The 20,011-nt window shown below is 35.3% G+C and overlaps 1 protein-coding gene, 1 long non-coding RNA gene and 1 other non-coding gene across 3 annotated transcripts in view; 1 reads left to right on the forward strand and 2 right to left on the reverse strand.

Annotated features, from left to right (window-relative positions):
* LOC140017018 (receptor like protein 21-like) overlaps positions 1-20,011 on the forward strand; it is a 132,653-nt gene that overhangs the window by 92,103 nt on the left and 20,539 nt on the right. The gene's annotated exons all lie outside the window — the stretch shown is intronic.
* LOC140020795 (small nucleolar RNA R71) lies at positions 7,858-7,964 on the reverse strand. Its single transcript, XR_011824765.1, has one exon. It is a non-coding gene; the product is annotated as a small nucleolar RNA R71 (small nucleolar RNA).
* On the reverse strand, positions 17,982-19,078 carry LOC140016406 (uncharacterized). The gene is made up of 2 exons (XR_011822803.1): positions 18,831-19,078; positions 17,982-18,319 (listed from the first exon to the last, which is right to left on the reverse strand). It is a non-coding gene; the product is annotated as an uncharacterized lncRNA (long non-coding RNA).

The following is a 20,011-nucleotide window of genomic DNA, read 5'->3' on the forward strand; positions in this document are numbered from 1 at the left end:
TTGAACTCTATCCTTTTACCCCATCCTCAGTAAGTGTTTTTGATTATTTAATATGTTTATCTCTTTTAATTTCTCTCTGAAAATGACATCTTTTGTAATAATTCACTCTAATTTCCTTATATATATATAAATATATGAATAAATGTTATACACATAACAGTGTATACATTATTACCATTGGATCCATAATATATGTGGAAAAGTTAAATTTTAAATTCAAATTTTGTATAGTGATCATTCATCTAATATTGAGAGTGTATATACTGTATGTGTAAAAAGGATTAATCATATATATACATATATATATGTATGTATACGTGTGTTTTATATATATATATATATATTAAATTTCATGATTATAATTTTAATGTATTTTGTATATCCTTACATTAGTTAAGGTAAGGAAACAGATAATTGATAAATAAAAGGAAATTTAATCATGTTTAGAATTATACTTATACGTGCCAAAAACCAACACCCGAACGAACAATCTAATCAAGCAAGTCAAAAACTAACTTCCAAAGGAACAAGCAAGCATTGATATTTCCTCCAAGGCAAGTCTAATTTTTTTTTTCCTTTAACAATTTATTGTATTTTGATTCATAATCATTAATTATTTAGACACATACATTATTTTCGATTTGTAATTTAGATATTTCTTTTATAATTATTAATTTATCAGTTGTTCTTATTCTAAATTTATCTCCTAGAATTTTTGTGTTAATTTGTATAGGGTTAATGTTTATTCATTGAATTTAATTAATGTTTATGTGATTTTGGTTCATGAGTTAATTTTCATGTTTTGCTCTATACTTTGTCTCTTATTACTAAAAACATTTAGTGATTTAATCATTTCTTCAAAAGACATATCTGACATGGATGATGGTTCTTGATACTCTTACTGTTGAAAATCCATTGGCTCTATTGCATAATTAAAGTTAAAGTTATCCCACCGTCCTTGATCATACCCGTTTGAATAAGGGTCACACCATACTTGAGATAGGGGTGAAAAATCTCCACAAGTATTGATTGGGGCACTCAGGTCATCTTGAAATTCGGGGCACATGTCTGTTAAATGATGCAAGACATAACAGATCCCACAGGTTGCAACAGCCACTTTCTCTACATGAGACGTTAGTGCATCTAAATATTGATTATTAGAAAAAATACGAGCCTCATTACCCCTTCTAGAAATAAAATCCAGTTTATCACCAAAATATTGAATATTAGCAGCCATAAACTAGTAAAATAAAAATAATAATAACAATGATGATAATGATGATGATGATAATAATAATAAGAGGAAAATAAAAATAAAAATAATATGAACTCAAAAAGAAACAATTTAATCAGGTACCAGTCCCCGGCAATGGCGCTAAAAATTGATAGGTACTGAGCCTATGCAATAATAAATACCTACTCAAAAAAAATACAATTTTTGCATATAAGGTGAACATGGTCAAATCCACAGAAACTAGAAAAAATTCGTTTCTTCTAGAGTTCAGAGCCTTGGGGATGTCGCACCCCGTTTTTGAAAATAAATTTTATGTGTTAAAAAAATGAATTTTTTGATTTTAGAAAATAAATAAAGAAAAATTTGTCATTTGGTATTGAGTTTAGATGTATCAAGTCACTCAAGATAAATAATAAATAAAACCCTTTTTAGATGACTCCAGGTCTTTAAAAACAACAGAAAAGAGTTCGGGAGTCACGGTTGAAAAAAAGGAAGGCGAAGATTTGATAGGTTCCAACTTAAAGCACTTTTCAATTTAACCAAAACTAGTTACGAGATTTAGTCGAAAATTTTCCTAGTCTAACTTATAAAACTTATCACATTTGGATACTTATATATGGATGCATTCTTAAACCTAGGGGGATCGAGAGGGTCGAGATGTCACTTCAAAGTCTAATTAGTGCCAATCATATTAATTGTGAGACCCAAAAAATGATCCTTCGAAGAGGTCACGAATATGCTGAAGATGAGATTCAAAATAGGAAACTATAATATAGATGAATATACATGACTTAAAAGAGAGGATTGCAATAGAATGGGTATGGGAGACTAAGATTTGTGACTCAATTTTTCTTTTACAGAGGGGAATAGGAGCGTGCTAAGGCTAAGAAGGCATACTCGTTCATTTCCCATATTTGTAGGGTAACTCTTCAAGCAAATGGACTAGCCTATTTCTGATTTTTTAAAATAAAATGCAATTCTAAATGATATGGTCCAAACATATAGATGGTAAGGGAATAATAGTAGGGGAAATATCATGCAATATGAGAAAAAAAGATCCTAAAATGAAAACATGCATAAAATGCAATAAATGTCGTGGAAAAACGTGATTCTAGTGCGTAGGCGGTCCTAAGGGTTTATCACTGGATTAACTCATGCCTATAAATTCTTACTAGCATTGAGAAATCGGGGAGAGAGACCACAACTAATATTAGACTAATGTGGTGACATCATGCATTTATTATAAATAAATAAATCTTATAAAACATAGTCAAAGTAAATAAACACATAAAGCACATAGAGTACATAACACATAAGCATAATATTTAGATGCAAACGCCCTAGAGAAATCGAATAAATACATAAGCACCCAAGCATGCAAACACACAAGAAAAAAAACGCATATAAAGACCTAACTATTACATTTTGGGGCCCTAACTACAATTTAGGGGGGAATTTAAAAAAGGGAGAATTGTAATTTTGATCCCTAATCTATAGACCATGTGCAAAACTAGTCCCTAATCAATTGTACAAATCAATTTTGGTCCCCAATCTATTCAATTTTGCGCGAAAGTGGACAATTGATGAAATTTCTTCAATTTTAGTTAGAACCAAGTCATGTGAGACCATGTGTCGGCACTTAAAACCCCTTTTTTCAACTTTTTAATTTTTGAAACACATTTTTTAATATTTTCAGCTTTTCTTGTCTTTTTTTTATTAAACAAAGACATAAAAGGCTAAAATTCGCTTATCAAGCAGTTAGTAATGATTAGTGGAAAAAATCACAAAATAAATAGGGGTATCGATGTCCTCTATTTCTTTCTTTCCTCATGTTCTCTTGTCCAACTCTGGAACATACCATAGGAGCCTCAATCACTTTCTAATCAGAGAACAAAAATTGCTGATTTTGGCATAAATTTGCAAGAATTAGGCAGAACTTTGTTCTTCTATTCTCAATTTAGGTCCTCATGGAACCAATGAAAAATTGTGACTGCAAGCACGAGCAGTAATGGTTACATCCTGGATAGACAACAATTCTAGGAGAAGAAATTTCACTTGTGCCATCAAGAAGGAATGGTTTGTTTTTTATTTTGGTTGATGAATTTGACCTTTGCGCTAAAGCTTTATGATGTTGGTTGTGAAGGGTGACGGAGGAAAAGGTTGCAATTATTTTGAATGGCATGATCCGAAAATGTGTAGAAGATCTACTGCTCTAATTCCTAAATTTTGCAAAGCCTGAACTCTAAGAATGCTATAATTGAGAGACTAACAGCGTGGGAAAGCAAATTATTGTTGGCAATTTTCTTGTTGGTATTTCTGCTAATTTCTTTATTATGTGATTTTTTCCACTAATCATTATTAACTGCTTGATTAGTAAATTTTTGCCTTTTATGTCTTTGTTTAATAAAACAAAAGTCAAGAGAAAGTTGAAAATATTAAACAATGCATTTTAGAAATTAAAAAATTTGAAAAAAGGGGTTTAAGTGCCAGCACATGATCTCACATGACTTGGTTTCAACTAAAATTGAAGAAATTTTATCAATTGTCCACTTTCGCACAAATTAAATAAATTGGGGACCAAAATTGATTTTTGAAATAGATTGGGGACTAATTCTGCGCATGGACTATAGATTGGGAACCAAAATTACAATTCTCCTTTTAAGAAACAATAACCTAACTATTACATTTATCTAACTAATTATATTTTTGGCAAAAATAAAATCCATCTATTAAATAATCTAGCTACATACATTTCGTGAACATCTATCTATTATAATTTGGCATTAAATGCCCTCAAAATAATCATCAAAAATCAAATATAATAAATGAAAAGTTTGAAATGAGTATAATAAATACAATAAAAAGCACTCAAAACATGCAGTCATACATAAAAAACACATAGGAACACATAAAGGGATTTAAAATAATAATAGAAAGTACTTTCCTTGAGTAGCGATTAAATCAAGTAGGATTTGCCCTATTTATACTCCAAAATCAACAAAATAGTTAAGGCACCAATTTAATTAACAATTAAAAAAAAGGTAAACATATGACAAATTCACTTCACTACTATAAAGGGATATAAATAACCATAAAATTCCTAAGATTTACTAATTAAATCCATTTAAATGAGGCATGATTAACAATTAAAGAAGATAAACCAATTATACTTAAGAAATCAAAGCTATCAGGGATCAAATTGCAAAAATTGAAAAGTTTTTGAGGTCAAATTATAATAAAGTTTGGGACCAAATCGCAATTAAATTAGGGACTTAATTGAAATAAATTCAACGTTTTAGGGCGACAGTGAATTTTCTCCAAAGACTAGGGACTAGATTTACAATTTTCGTATCAGATTCTTAAGAAACAAAAGCCTGGACCTTTTTTATTTATTCCTTGGGTCAGAAACCCTTGGCCCAACTAAAAAATCCAAAGGGAAAGAGTGGACTAGCCTGGCTTCTAGTCCAATCGAAATGCTGCCTTTGGGCACAAAGCCCATGTGATAACCCAAGAAAAAAAATCAATCCATTTACCAAAACCCAATCAAAGTAACATTACCCAATTCCCAAAATAAATAAAAGCCAACAAAATGTTTAGTCCCTAATTATATGCTAAAATTCTGAAATAATTTACTCAAAAGCCTACATAAAATATGCAAAAAAAAAAAAAGATTAAGGCTTGAAATGGGAAATTTTGACTTATTTTTACAAAGTTTTGGACCTTAGTGTAATTATGTAAAGGTTGAGGGGCCAAGTTGCAATATTTCTAAACTTCCATGCAATCTGTTCGAAGCTTGCTGCAACTTTGGAGGCTTATCATCCACCGAGAAATTGTGTCAGATGATTTCTAAGCACACAATATCTTATTACCCATACACTAAAAATAGATCTAAACATTCGAACACAGCATTATTGGGTGGAAATCTGGGCTAACAACTTGCAAAAAAGGAGAAAACCACAGAAGAAGAAAAGAAGAAAAGCTAGAAGAACAAGTGCAGCAGCAAAATTTTAACATATTCGATGCAAATCTGAGGATAAACGAAAGTAAAAAGATGCAAAAGATTACCTTTAATACTTTATATCACCAAACAAACGTGGGGAAATACAAAAAGAAAAAGAAACAGGTCCCAAAGCTGAATCTGTCAATCCAACTTTGCTGCAAAAACCCTCAAAATTTGACAAACTCACTAATTTGGGCTTCGATTTGTCTGGCTTGGGGACGTTTTTCCTAGATTCTTCTCAAACAAAAGTTTCTTTACTGCCTTCAGGGATAGTGCACAAATCAAGACTTCTCACAAAAAATTAAAATCGCCACCGGAATTTGGTAAGGAATCTGGCTGGTTCATCAGCCTGGTTCCAATTTTTTTCCAGAAAAAGTTTTCTTTTTTTTTTTTTTCATTTTCTCTCTCTGATAGAGCCGTTATTTGGCACGTTTTGCACTGTCATCTTGTCCTAATTTTGGCTATTCATGGTGCTAAGAAAGGGGATTTCACTCATATTTGACATTTGCGTGAATTGTAGGTGGTTAGCATTAAAAAGATATCGCGGGGAAAAATTTCCAGAAGACTTGTCGTCCCAGAGCGTGACCACGCCTTGAAAGGTGGACGAAACCGAAAGACGGACCGTGGTCCATGTGGACCAGGCACATGGGATCAAAACTCAAAGGGGGAAATGGCTTTTGCAGATTGATTTGCACCAGACGTTTCTTGGCTTTTGGACTCCTTGGAATTGCGGCGGCTATAAAGAGAAAAAGGACAAAGCAAGATGGATCATCAACTTTTAGGCTTAGCTTTAATTTTCCTTTTCGGCTCCTTGTCAGCCGCTTTGTCTCTGTTTTCTTTCTCTGACTTTTGTTCCGCCTGCGGCTAGCGGCTAGCGGCTAGCGGCGAGACATTAGAGATTCTCGCGGATTGCATCTGGGCTCCGTAGAACGGAGACCCTTTTTGTACTTTTTGCTTTTGACTCTTCAAAATTCCGCGAGATTACTCTTGCGCTTTTCCAATTCTTCGGCAATCAATTGAATGTATTCAATTAATTTACGCGGGATTGACACGATGAGGAGCGGCTAATTTCCTCCTCTACCCAAAGGGTGACGCAAGGGCGCGGTCCATAATATTTGTGAGATCTAATCGAATCTTTATTATTTCCCCCAATTTATTGCTATTCGTGCATTTTCTGAATTAATTGGTCATGGGTATTTGATTAATTGAATATCAACGGCCGGATATTGGATTTAATTTAATAGCCTACTGCCATGTCAATTAAATAGAATCCGTAATTGTTCATTTAATTGACACCTCGTGGCAACCACCATAATTGGTTTTATGTTGGGGAAACGCAAGATCTAATTTAAATAAACCCTCTTAGCGTGTTTATTGGTTAGGGTTGGGTTCTTCTAGATTTAATGCAATTGGGTAATTAAATTCCTACGGTCGTACCTAGGGTTGTTATCTGGTTAGGGAAACAGTCAATGGTCGTACCTTGACTGCCGAAAAGGTAAGGAAGAACTGGTTGTCAGAGCTTATTGATAACTATAACCAACCTAGTGATGAATGGGTGAAATATCTTTGCATCGATGAACATTTATTTGGACCGTGCCTGAGCAGTTGATCCTTTGGGTAGAACTTTTATTAATTGCTATTTTTAGTGAATTGTGCTTTGTGAGTTGGTTTTGAATTTAGTTCGCTTTGTTTTTATTTTACTTTTATTTTATTTATTCCTCTCCCATTGAAAATCCCCCAATTTTGCTCTGCTGACTTGGAAAGAAATAATTTCCTACCTGCTCCCTGTGGAATCGACCCTACTTGCCATTGTACGCAAAATTAGTATTTTTATAGACGAATCCGATATATCGGATCAAGCAAACTCTTCGGGAACAGGGTGAATCAAGTAACCCATTGCACACCTAGGGTCCCTGCTCCAGTATTTGGATTCGTTTTATAATTAATTATTTGTGGTGGTAATTAGGACTTTTTAGTAATTATTATTGCACAGGTTCGGCACCTGTCAATTTTTGGCGCCGTTGCCGGGGAGTAGGCGTTTGGATTATTTGTTTCTTTTCAAATTCAGTTTTTATTTTTATTTTATTCTTCTTGATACTTTTGCTAGTTTATGCCCCGTTCTTCTCGCACAAGTGAATTGATATACGACGCAGAGGTTGAGAAGGCGGCGCGTAAGCGGAGGCAAGAAACCAAGAGACGAAAACAAGGGCACTTAATTGCTGCAAACGAGTCAGCGGAAGACGAAGTAAGTATGGCCAACAACCAAACATTGAGGGAGCTGGCTGCCCCGGAGCTGACTCACCAGCCCTTATGCATCACATTCCCTACTTTGGCTGAGAATACTGCTTTTGAACTGAAGTCAGGGTTGATTCACCTCCTACCTTCTTTCCATGGTCTCTCTGGTGAAGAACCCCACAAGCACGTCAAGGAGTTCGAGGTAGTTTGCTCTAGTATGAAACCTCCTGGGGTCACTGAAGAGCAAATTAGACTGAGAGCCTTCCCGTTTTCTCTCAAAGATGCAGCTAAAGATTGGTTGTACTACCTACCAGCAGGTAGTATTACCACATGGGCGCAGCTGAAAAAGAAATTCTTGGAAAAATTCTTCCCTGCATCCCGGGCTGCGAGTTTGAGGAAGGAAATCTGCGGTATTAAACAATATCCCGGTGAGTCCTTGTATGAATACTGGGATAGGTTTAACAAGTTGTGCACTAGATGCCCGCAGCATCAAATTAGTGAACAACTGTTAATCCAATACTTCTATGAGGGACTCCAATCAACAGATAGAAGTATCATTGACGCCGCAAGTGGGGGAGCACTGGCAAACAAGACGCCGAGGGAAGCGTGGGAGCTCATCGAAGCCATGGCAGAGAACTCCCAGCAATTTGGCTTCCGTGAGAGCAACCCCCCCCGTAAAGTCAACGAGGTAGAGATTTCATCCCTACAGCAGCAAATGTCAGAATTGACATCGGTTGTTAGGCAATTAGCCATGAGAGACACGCCGAGAGCGAAAGTATGTGGGATCTGTACTAGCATGGACCACTGCACGGACACGTGCCCCATTTTGCAAGAGGACGGGGCGGAGCAGGTGAACATGGCTGGAGGCGTGCCCGCGCCTCGTAGGCAGTATGATCCATACTCCAACACGTACAATCCGGGTTGGAGAGATCATCCCAATTTCAGCTATGGGAAAAGGCAACAAAATTCATTTCCGAATCGTCCACCAGGATTTCAGCAACCATGGCAACCGAAATCACAACCATCATCCTCCAACACAGGGAGTTCCTTGGAGGATATTGTCAAGAGTCTGGCTACGACTACCGCCCAGATCCAGCAAGAGACTAGACAGTTCCAGCAGGAGACCAGGTCATTGACCACAAATATGGCTCAACTCCAGCAAGAAACTAGAGCTTTAACCATGAGCACCACTCAGTTTCAACAGGACACCAAAGCAGGCATGAAGGACATGGAGATTCGAATGAGTCAAATGGCAACTGCCATTAACCGCCTGGAGTCCCACGTCTATGGGAAATTGCCATCACAACCCGAGGCAAATCCCAGGAATGTAAGTGCCATGACATTAAGGAGTGGCAAAGAGGTGGATGGACCTAAAGTGGTAAATTCGAAAAGCAAAAGTGAGGAGGAGATAGAAAAGGAGATTGAAGAGGAAGGGCGCATTCGCGAAGAGCCTAAGGTAACATCTATTCCTTCGATCCCTATTAAATCTAATATAGCTCCTTTTCCTTGCAGGTTGGAAAAGACAAAGAGGGCAGAAAAGGAAAAAGAAATCCTGGATGTGTTCCGCAAAGTTCAAGTAAACATCCCGCTATTGGACGCGATCAAGCAGGTACCCAAGTACGCAAAGTTCTTGAAAGACTTGTGCGTTAACAAAAGAAAGCTAAGGGGTGATGAAAGAGTGATGGTAGGAGAGAATGTATCAGCTGTACTTCAAAGGAAACTCCCACCCAAATGCGGAGATCCAGGTATGTTTGCTATCCCCTGTAAGATTGGTCATTCTAGTATCAAAAATGCCATGATAGATTTAGGAGCTTCTATTAATGTGATGCCTAAGTCAATCTATGATTCCTTAAATTTAGGACCTTTAAAAGAAACGGGAATAATAATTCAATTGGCTGATCGTACATGTGCTTATCCGGATGGGATAGTTGAGAATGTTTTAGTGCAAGTAGATGGATTAATTTTTCCTGCTGACTTTTACGTGCTTTACATGGATGATAGAAGTGCCCCAAATCCATCACCCATTATATTAGGAAGACCATTTTTGAGTACTGCCCAAACTAAAATTGATGTTAGTAAGGGTACTCTCACGATGGAATTTGATGGAGAAATAGTCCATTTTAACATTTTTGATACAATGAAACATCCTGTTAACTCTCATTCTGTGTTTGCTATGTATACCACTAATCCCTCTGTGCAAGAATTTTCTAAGTTTGCTTGTAGGGATAAATTCAAGGTTGCTGCGAACAAGTCATATAGGATGAAAGCAATTCATGAGATAAAAATGGAGAGAAAATTTAGAAAAAAAGTTGCACTCAATGGCCATGTGGATCCTGGAGGAGGGCCACCAATTACAAGGAAAATTCAACTACATCCAGACTAAAGAGTGGTGCTATGTCTAGCCAAAGACATTAAAGAAAGGCGCTGCTTGGGAGGCAACCCAAGGCTTCTTTTGTTTTAGTTTTCTTATATTTTTTTAAGTTTTTGTTAAGTGTTAGTGTCATTTAATGGGTTGTTATTTTGTGACAGGAAATTGGCAGCTAGGCATGCCCACGCTAGGTCATCACACCTAAGGAATGGAGTTTTGGAATTGACGGTCAGACGACTATAACTTCTAAGGCGTGCCCACGCCTTCCAACCCTTCCGAAAAAGAAACTTCAGTCTTCTCCTTCCTGTTGGTGTTGCGTCCGCCGCCACCACACCACCTTGTGCACGCAGCCGTCTCACCTCCTCCGCCTTAGTGTCTCACTTTCTCTCCCCGGTAGTCAGGGAAGTTTCTTTTCTTTTCCCCATATACTTCATTTGTCTTTTCTACATTGAAGACAATGTAGATTTTAGGTGTGGGGGGAGTGAGTGGCTTCCATTAGTTCTTTTTCATTAGTTCTTTTTGCTTTGTTACTTTTAAAAAAAAAAAAAAAACACATGGGATGAATGATACAAAAAAAAAGAAAAAAAAATGAAAAATGAAAAACATTGTAGTTAGTCGGCTTTTTGGTTATTTTTATGCTTGTTAGTGTTGGGGCATGTTGCTGTGATGAATGACACAATCAAAGTGAGTGGTTCTGTGGTTAAGTATGCTAGCTATGCATTTTGTTTCCCTTGGCAATGTCGTTGAATGTTGAATATGCAGGAATTGACCCATTCTTGTAACTTTTGGGGAGCTTTTGAGCCTTGCTTGAGCATATTATTCTTGTTTGCTCTATTTTGCTTGATTGAGTGGGTATCACGCATGGTATTGGCATTCTAGAACTTGCTAGTTTATACATGTCGAGACCACATTTTTGTTGAATTGGATGCATTTGAAATGATAAGGGCATTTAGGATTTAACCCTCTTCAGCTATTAAAAAAATCAAGCCCTCATCTTATCTCCCAATAGTGAACCAATTTGAGTTTTTGTCCTTCGTTTCTGGTTGATATCCTGGTTTGTTAACCCAAGACTTCTTTAAACTTTCTTGTTTACCCCTGTGTTGTCAAGGGATGTCTGAATTCCATCATTTGTGCAAAGCAAACAGAATTGGGGTTGCAAGTGCTGTTAGATTAGGAACTATATGATGCTATCCTTGTATAAAGGAGGGGAAATCGGAAAAAAAAAAAAATAAAATCCCCCAGACCAGAGGACTTTGGCTTACAGGGCGTGCCCGCGCCTTATAGAATTTTTCCTTTAAAAAAAAAAAAAAAAAAAAACCTGAAGAGACCTCGTGACCAGAGGACTGAGGGCTACAAGGCGTGCCCACGCCTTGCGAGCAGTCCGAAAAAAAAAAAGAAAAAAAAGAGAAAAAAAAAAAAAAAATTTTGGCGCACTTGTACAGTGTGTACAGCAAATGGAAACTGCCTTGTTAGTGAAACTCCTCCGATAAAGCACTATGATTTTTGGTGAGTTCGGACATTCTCTTGACACTTTACCCCCTATCTATACCTTCTTAACCTGCCTTTCACCTGAGCCCCATTACAACCCTATTAAAGTCCCTTTGATTTATGTGTTTAGTTCAATTTTAAGTGGTGGAGATGTGATGAATGTGCAAGCCTATGGTAATGACATTCCGTGATGTTGATTTGAGCGTTCCTAGTATTCTTATATATTCTTCGATTCAAATTACAACATGTCCAGTGTGCTCTACCTTTGGTGATATTGTCAGGGACCCTAGATGCTTGTGTTAGTATAGACTACTGCATGACCTCCGCTCTCGTGGTTGTACGTCTGAGCTTCGAAATGCTTGAGGGCAAGCATTGTCTAGGTGTGGGGGGATTTGATAGAGCCGTTATTTGGCACGTTTTGCACTGTCATCTTGTCCTAATTTTGGCTATTCATGGTGCTAAGAAAGGGGATTTCACTCATATTTGACATTTGCGTGAATTGTAGGTGGTTAGCATTAAAAAGATATCGCGGGGAAAAATTTCCAGAAGACTTGTCGTCCCAGAGCGTGACCACGCCTTGAAAGGTGGACGAAACCGAAAGACGGGCCGTGGTCCATGTGGACCAGGCGCATGGGATCAAAACTCAAAGGGGGAAATGGCTTTTGCAGATTGATTTGCACCAGACGTTTCTTGGCTTTTGGACTCCTTGGAATTGCGGCGGCTATAAAGAGAAAAAGGACAAAGCAAGATGGATCATCAACTTTTAGGCTTAGCTTTAATTTTCCTTTTCGGCTCCTTGTCAGCCGCTTTGTCTCTGTTTTCTTTCTCTGACTTTTGTTCCGCCTGCGGCTAGCGGCTAGCGGCTAGCGGCGAGACATTAGAGATTCTCGCGGATTGCATCTGGGCTCCGTAGAACGGAGACCCTTTTTGTACTTTTTGCTTTTGACTCTTCAAAATTCCGCGAGATTACTCTTGCGCTTTTCCAATTCTTCGGCAATCAATTGAATGTATTCAATTAATTTACGCGGGATTGACACGATGAGGAGCGGCTAATTTCCTCCTCTACCCAAAGGGTGACGCAAGGGCGCGGTCCATAATATTTGTGAGATCTAATCGAATCTTTATTATTTCCCCCAATTTATTGCTATTCGTGCATTTTCTGAATTAATTGGTCATGGGTATTTGATTAATTGAATATCAACGGCCGGATATTGGATTTAATTTAATAGCCTACTGCCATGTCAATTAAATAGAATCCGTAATTGTTCATTTAATTGACACCTCGTGGCAACCACCATAATTGGTTTTATGTTGGGGAAACGCAAGATCTAATTTAAATAAACCCTCTTAGCGTGTTTATTGGTTAGGGTTGGGTTCTTCTAGATTTAATGCAATTGGGTAATTAAATTCCTACGGTCGTACCTAGGGTTGTTATCTGGTTAGGGAAACAGTCAATGGTCGTACCTTGACTGCCGAAAAGGTAAGGAAGAACTGGTTGTCAGAGCTTATTGATAACTATAACCAACCTAGTGATGAATGGGTGAAATATCTTTGCATCGATGAACATTTATTTGGACCGTGCCTGAGCAGTTGATCCTTTGGGTAGAACTTTTATTAATTGCTATTTTTAGTGAATTGTGCTTTGTGAGTTGGTTTTGAATTTAGTTCGCTTTGTTTTTATTTTACTTTTATTTTATTTATTCCTCTCCCATTGAAAATCCCCCAATTTTGCTCTGCTGACTTGGAAAGAAATAATTTCCTACCTGCTCCCTGTGGAATCGACCCTACTTGCCATTGTACGCAAAATTAGTATTTTTATAGACGAATCCGGTATATCGGATCAAGCAAACTCTTCGGGAACAGGGTGAATCAAGTAACCCATTGCACACCTAGGGTCCCTGCTCCAGTATTTGGATTCGTTTTATAATTAATTATTTGTGGTGGTAATTAGGACTTTTTAGTAATTATTATTGCACAGGTTCGGCACCTGTCACTCTCCTGTTCTCCTCTTTTCCTCCTTTTCCGCCGTTCTCCCCTCTCTTTCTTACCCTAATGGCTGCATTTTCAAGCCTTTCTCTTCCTTTTAAATGGAGCCAAATTGATCAAAACCCTCAGAGGAAAGGCTGAGATTGAGCTGGGTTTTTGTGGTTCTCTTTAGGTCCATTAGATCAATTTCCCAGCTGTTTTTTGGATAAGAATTGGAAGTTGAGGTGTCCTTGTATGAATTAAGCTTGGGAGGCAAGAAAGGGAAAACAAATTGCATCCAAATTGCCCCAGAATGCCGGCTGCAATGTACGGTTTCTGCTACAAAAATGCAGCTCGAGGGGAAGATCACGCGCGCGTGCTGTGGATTCCCGATTTTTTTTTTTCTACAAACATCTGATATTTTATTTTTCTTTTATTTTTCCTTTTCTTTTCTTTCTAATTTTTTTTGCAAAAACAATCAAATAAAAACCAAATGAGATGAAAAGATAAAAATATAAATAGAGACAAATAAAAATAAATAAAATATAACAAAACGAATAAAAATAAATTTTTTAAAAAAAATTTTTTGGTGTCTACAGGGGGATTTTTATAAAAATGAAAATAATTAAACAATTCAAATAAAATAAACAAGTAAAAAAAACTAAATGACAATTTATTAAAATTGAATCAATAATAAATAACTCTAGCTAAGAAATAACTTCGGAAATGGTTCACTCAATTGATCATTGACGCAATAGTAATTCCATTTATTAACTGATAAATAAGTTATAGCTGCCAAACAAATGATGACAGTCAACTCCTCCTCACTGGTGATTAAGGTACGACCGTTAATCACTGTCCTAATTAAGAAATAATCCTAGGTATGACCTTAGAATTCAATTTTCTAATTGCCTTAAGAGTTAGAGGTGCCCTGTTCTAATCAAATAACGCTCTACGAGAGTTATTTTAAGTTAGCTCATATATTTTCCTAACACAAACTCAATCATGCCAGTTATCACTATTTTACAGCAATTAAACAATTACGGATTTAGCTACTCTAATTGGTTTTACGTTATTAAATTAATTTAAATTCCGGGCCTTGGATATCCAATTAATGTAACAACCATAAGAAATAAATCAGAAAATATACAATTACTAGTAAATAAAAGAAATAAATATAATTAATTCGATCTCACAATTTTAGATGAACCAAATCCTCCATTGTTTCTCAACTAGAATGAGAAGCTTAGTTCATATCCAAAGAAAAAGCCATGCGCCAAATATAGGAATTAATCGCCAAAATCATTTTCCAAGAATACGAGTTGAAGTCTCGAAAAGAAAAGAAGAGCTAGCCGTTTCTGTTGTTTCATGCAAGGAATAAAAGATATCTACTGCCACTACTCGTGGTAGTCTCCTGTTCCCAGGAAAAGAAAAGATAAAGGCAAACGATAATGCCTTTTTGGTCTTGTTTCCTACTGTTAGTAGACCACTATTACTTAGCCAAATCAAATTATAACAAATCTCATCCTCTCAATAATCGACAAAGTAGCTAGCGTACTAATAGAAATCAAATACTATCCATCATCCGAATCTTGTAACTTCAATTTGAATTTTGGAGATCACGTGACAAATCTCGAGTCTCTAGACATGTAAAGTTAGATCTTGACGCGCCCACGCTAAATAGCATAAAAGCCCAGTGAAAATCACGTTTTTTAATTCCTTTTTGCTCCAAATCCCTACAACTAATACTAATTACCAAAAATAAGTAGAATCTATCAATTAATGCAATATTTGATAAAATAAGAGGGGAAACAATCATAAAATTAATGACAAAAATGCAACCTATCACATGATTTGTCATACTACGTTCAATAGACTATTGATTTATTTAGGGTTAATTTCATTTGGCATCCTTAAATTATATCATGATTCTTCCTTTAGTTTTTAAATTTTTGTGGTGGATGCTTTACTCTCTAAATTCTTAAACTCGTCTCATTTTATCATGTACAAAATTAAAATTATCAAGAGGACAAAAATCATGTTTTCAATACATATTTATTTTTTATGATATTTTTATCTCATATAAAACACATTAACAGTACTACAATAAAAAATATAAGCAAATAAATTTCATTCCAAATGCACTAATTAATTTTATTTCATTTAAAATAAGTATTGATATAAGCATTAAGAAAAAACACATTGAGTTGCTTAGACTTCTTTTTTGTGGATTATCTAATTTATTTTAGTGCTAAAAGATCAAATTCATAGTGTAATTGTATCTAAATATATTTAGTAACTATTAAAGAAAAACGTGTTTAGTACTATGTTATAATTATTATGTGTATTTAAAAATTAGCCAAGGATATTTTGGTTATGAAAAATATAATTTCATCTTAATCTCGTCAAAAGGTTGATCACTAGTGGTAAAGTGTATATATTTGGAGTTTAGGGAGGCAAAGTGTTACATGGGCTCAAATGTAGGGAGCAAAATGCAATTAAGCCTATAAATTATTCAGCAAATTTATGAACGGTTTTGGCTTGATACATCTCCTTATCCAATGTAGTAGCTTACGATACTTGCCTAATCATGTTGACGAGCACAGAGTATACATATATCAATTAGTTCATCCATAGTCAAATTTTACATTTATAAAATCCTAAATACTCTATACGTAATTTTTCGCAAGTATACGAGTAGAGATTGAATATAGGGTATTAAGGGTTGAATCCATATAGAAGATTGTCAATTACTGATGTTTTTTGAACTTTTTTATTATTTAAACTATCACAAGTGCAAGAAATTAACTCTACACTATAAACATAAGATAAAAGTAACAAAAATAACAATATAAGGCTCTCAGAGGTATGAAATTCTTTACTACTCTTACAAATGAAATTACCAGTTAAGTGAATGCTATTATCTTGACTACTTACGGCGTAATTTCCTAATGTATGTAAAACCTACTTTCGTAGTAAATCAACTATACTTGTAACTAAGATATACATCCTTTCGTGATGATGAAATTAGTTACAATTAATTACCTCTATAAAATTGCATGAAACAAGTAACCAAAACTACATAGGTGCTCCTATATTCTCGTGAGTGAACTCTCTAGATTTATTAATGCATTGAACCTAGTGTTAGCTTCCAATTCTCATTGCAAATTTAACACTTTAAAATTATCACAACTAATGGCAGGTTAATCATGATTAGATAAGTCCAAGTGATAAATAAGTTGCTCAAAATAATATCATTAAATAACCAAATAAATATCACTAACAAGATATAGCAAGTTTATCCATAACTCTAAGCATAAACTTTAATTAAACATGAAAAAGATGAAAACAAGATCCAAACTTGTATTATAGTTAAACATGAACTTAAACACAAAAGAGAAAGTGATAGAAGAGAAGTCGCCCTTGTCACATAAGTTTCAAGCTCTCCCTCTTTGCTCCTCAATTTTTCATCCAAATCTAACTACAAATACAGGAAGGATAAACTATTATAACTATACTATATTACTGAACTAAGAAAAACTAGTGAAGACTACATTTTTGTGGAGTTACTTTAACCTTCCAAAGTTATCATAATGTTCTTTAAAGGCTTCTATTTATAAAGAGATTCAAGCAAAAGACAAAGTGTTAAATCATTTTAAGATTCTCCTTGAGCACATAAACAAGCTAGATTTGAGTTATAAAGCTTCTTTGGCAGTTGTCCTGGTTTGTTTCCACCGAAATTCTTGTAGAAAAATGGGTCAAAAAACTGGTGTGAACAAAACACAAGTTGCAGTTGAAATTGAAGAATACGTGACCTCGAAAACATGACCTGAGGCCGCGTATTGTATTCACGTTTTGCTCTTTTGCAGGTTTGCTCATTTTTGGTCAAGTCTTCTCTTTGCTCTGCTTTTTGTCCAATTTCAACTGATATTTTTTTGCTGATGGAGGTTGAATTAGCTCTTGTACACGACATGAAAGTTGTACTCATTTGAGTTATCTTTCCAATGCACCAAGAATCATCCAAGTTAGAGTTGTGTGGATCGAGAAATGATCAAAATACCCTTGACTAGTCAATCCCCTATTTCAGCTTTCGACAACAAAATTGCACTTCTCTATTTTGACATTTTAACAATGAAAACGACTGAACCGAACTTCGAGGTCTTCACAAGAAATGTATATCTATCTCTTAATTCAAAATGGTTTAAGAATCACCTCAATCCAATGTGTGTACCTCAAGATATAGTTGAAATACCATAAATTGTCAAAGCTGGAAAACTCCCATCCTTTTATTCTTGATTACATTTCATCTCTTGAACATTTTACACTTCATGTCTTCTTTAAATTATTTCAAATCATCAATAATCATCCAATTATCTTTTCAACTAACTCCATTTGATGATTGAATCATTAATCCCACAAAAACATGAAGTTTTCACCACTTTTATTCATAGAAATGCAATTTTCACACTTTAAATCACAAAATGCATAACTTCACTAGAAACTTAGTTAATTATCTATAAAAATAAATAAAACACACCAAAACTAAATAATAAAACACAGATAAAAAACACAAAATACATACTTATCACATGTATTCACAAATATATGCTTAAATGTGAGAATTCTTTTTTACTTGTACAAAATATTCCTAAAATTAGTAATTTATTGTAACAAATTAGCCCAGATAAATATGCTTAATTATGTTAATTGTAAATATATTGCCACATATTTGCTTGTTTCATCTAAAAGTGACAAACAATGAGTTAGTTAGCACCTAAACTATCACGCCCCGTACCCGGAACGTAACATCGGCATGCACTAGATAAAGTTAAAGGCATAAGGCAGCAAATTTCCAAAGCAACTGCATTCACCTCAAGACCGAATCTTCTACAATATATACAATAGTCCACTCCTATCATAAAGTATCCTATATAGAGGTACAAAAGTCATTCTCTAACCAAAAGCCATCTCCATCTCCATTGCTTCCCTCACGAGCTATCAAGGTCCACCTCAATGAACTCATCATTAACTGCATAATAATAGCAAAGGAGTAAGCGAAATCTCACTCAATAAGTAGCGCATGCATCTCATTATTGGCAAGAGCATGTTACATACATAGTACATTTCAAACATCATTAACTCATACATATAATTTTATACGAACATGGTCATTATAAACATTTCAATGGCATATCATACATCACAAATATAATGGAACTCAAACCATAAGACAACAAATGACCATAGATATCCAGTTGTTAACTTAACCGATTAACACGGTTCATAGTGATAACTACCACATGATTAGCCTATTTTATATTGCTAATTACAACACGGTTAGCCTGTTTCTTATACCAACTACATGTGAGGAACTAGTCCCATCAAAAGTCACTTATACAAGAACTCAACAAATATAGCATTTCACCTCACAAATGACCATGGCAAGAGTAATAACAAATATCACAAATTATACATGCTCATGCCACTTTAGCAATTAAACAAGTAGCTTTCAAAAGATAAAGGATACATGCACCACTTACTTCGGTCCAACGGATCAATACCCAACTTAACTCAACCAATCCTCGTAGTACATGTCCTTCTCATCTATAAATAATTCCAAATTACTTAATTCGAGACCCGTGAAATGAGAAATATAGAAAACATTCATCCCACAACTATAAGAAGAGAACCTAGTTCAAAGCTGCATTATTACATACGATTTCCAGCTTTGGATGCGCTTAGTTAAACAAACATAACTTCACCTATACACATTGAAATGCTACAAAATTAGTACCATTTGAAACTAGACTCCTAATACTAATAATGCCTGGAAGACTACTCTATGATTCGAAACACAAACTGACCTATCATTGTTCAAAAATCAGGACACTTGTAGTACTACTGTACAGTGCAGAACTATAATTTCAGCCCACTTCCCAAATTTTCTGGTATTAATAGGGAAAGAATCAAAATATGAATTTCATACGACTGAAAAGGTTTGTGAATCTAGTTTCAAACGCAATAAAATCACTCAATTCTGAAATTTCTACACAAAGTTATGACCAATTTCTCAAAGTCATGTAGGGCTGACTGTTATTGTAGAAATAATGAAATTCAAACTTTTCTTAACTATGTATTACCTAATATCCACTCTATTTGTTATGTCTAATCCTTAATTATAAGTGTAATACCAAGATATACAAGAGATTATTCCAATCCAAAACCATTCAACCTTAATTTCCATTTCCCAACCAAGTTCCAAGTGCAAAATGAGTAAGCTTAATCCAAAATCAAACTAAACCACATAAGTTTCATAAATAGATTCAAGTTTTAGAACTACACATGATCACACCCACACACAAACAATCAACTCATGATCTAATCATCATCAACTCAATAACCACACAATCCATAACTTAAACTCAATATTTGGCCATGAAAAGCACAATATCTAACTAAATCAAGAAATCACAAGTTACATACATCCTTACCAAGATTCTTCCAAACTTGAGTCATGAATCTACTCTTCCCAACCAATTAACCCATAACTATAGCCAAGAACTAAACCTCACCTTGATAGTAGACAAAGAAGAGCTCCCAAGCTTCACACCTTTCACATAGCTTTGATTCTCCTTGAATCCTTCTTTGTTGTAAGAATAGAGAAGAAGAGAATGTGGATGACTTGAAGGAAGAAGAAGAAAAGAAATGAAATTGGTAAGGT

This window comes from Coffea arabica, chromosome 11c (genome assembly GCF_036785885.1).
Source record: "Coffea arabica cultivar ET-39 chromosome 11c, Coffea Arabica ET-39 HiFi, whole genome shotgun sequence".
Classification (NCBI taxonomy): domain Eukaryota; kingdom Viridiplantae; phylum Streptophyta; class Magnoliopsida; order Gentianales; family Rubiaceae; genus Coffea; species Coffea arabica.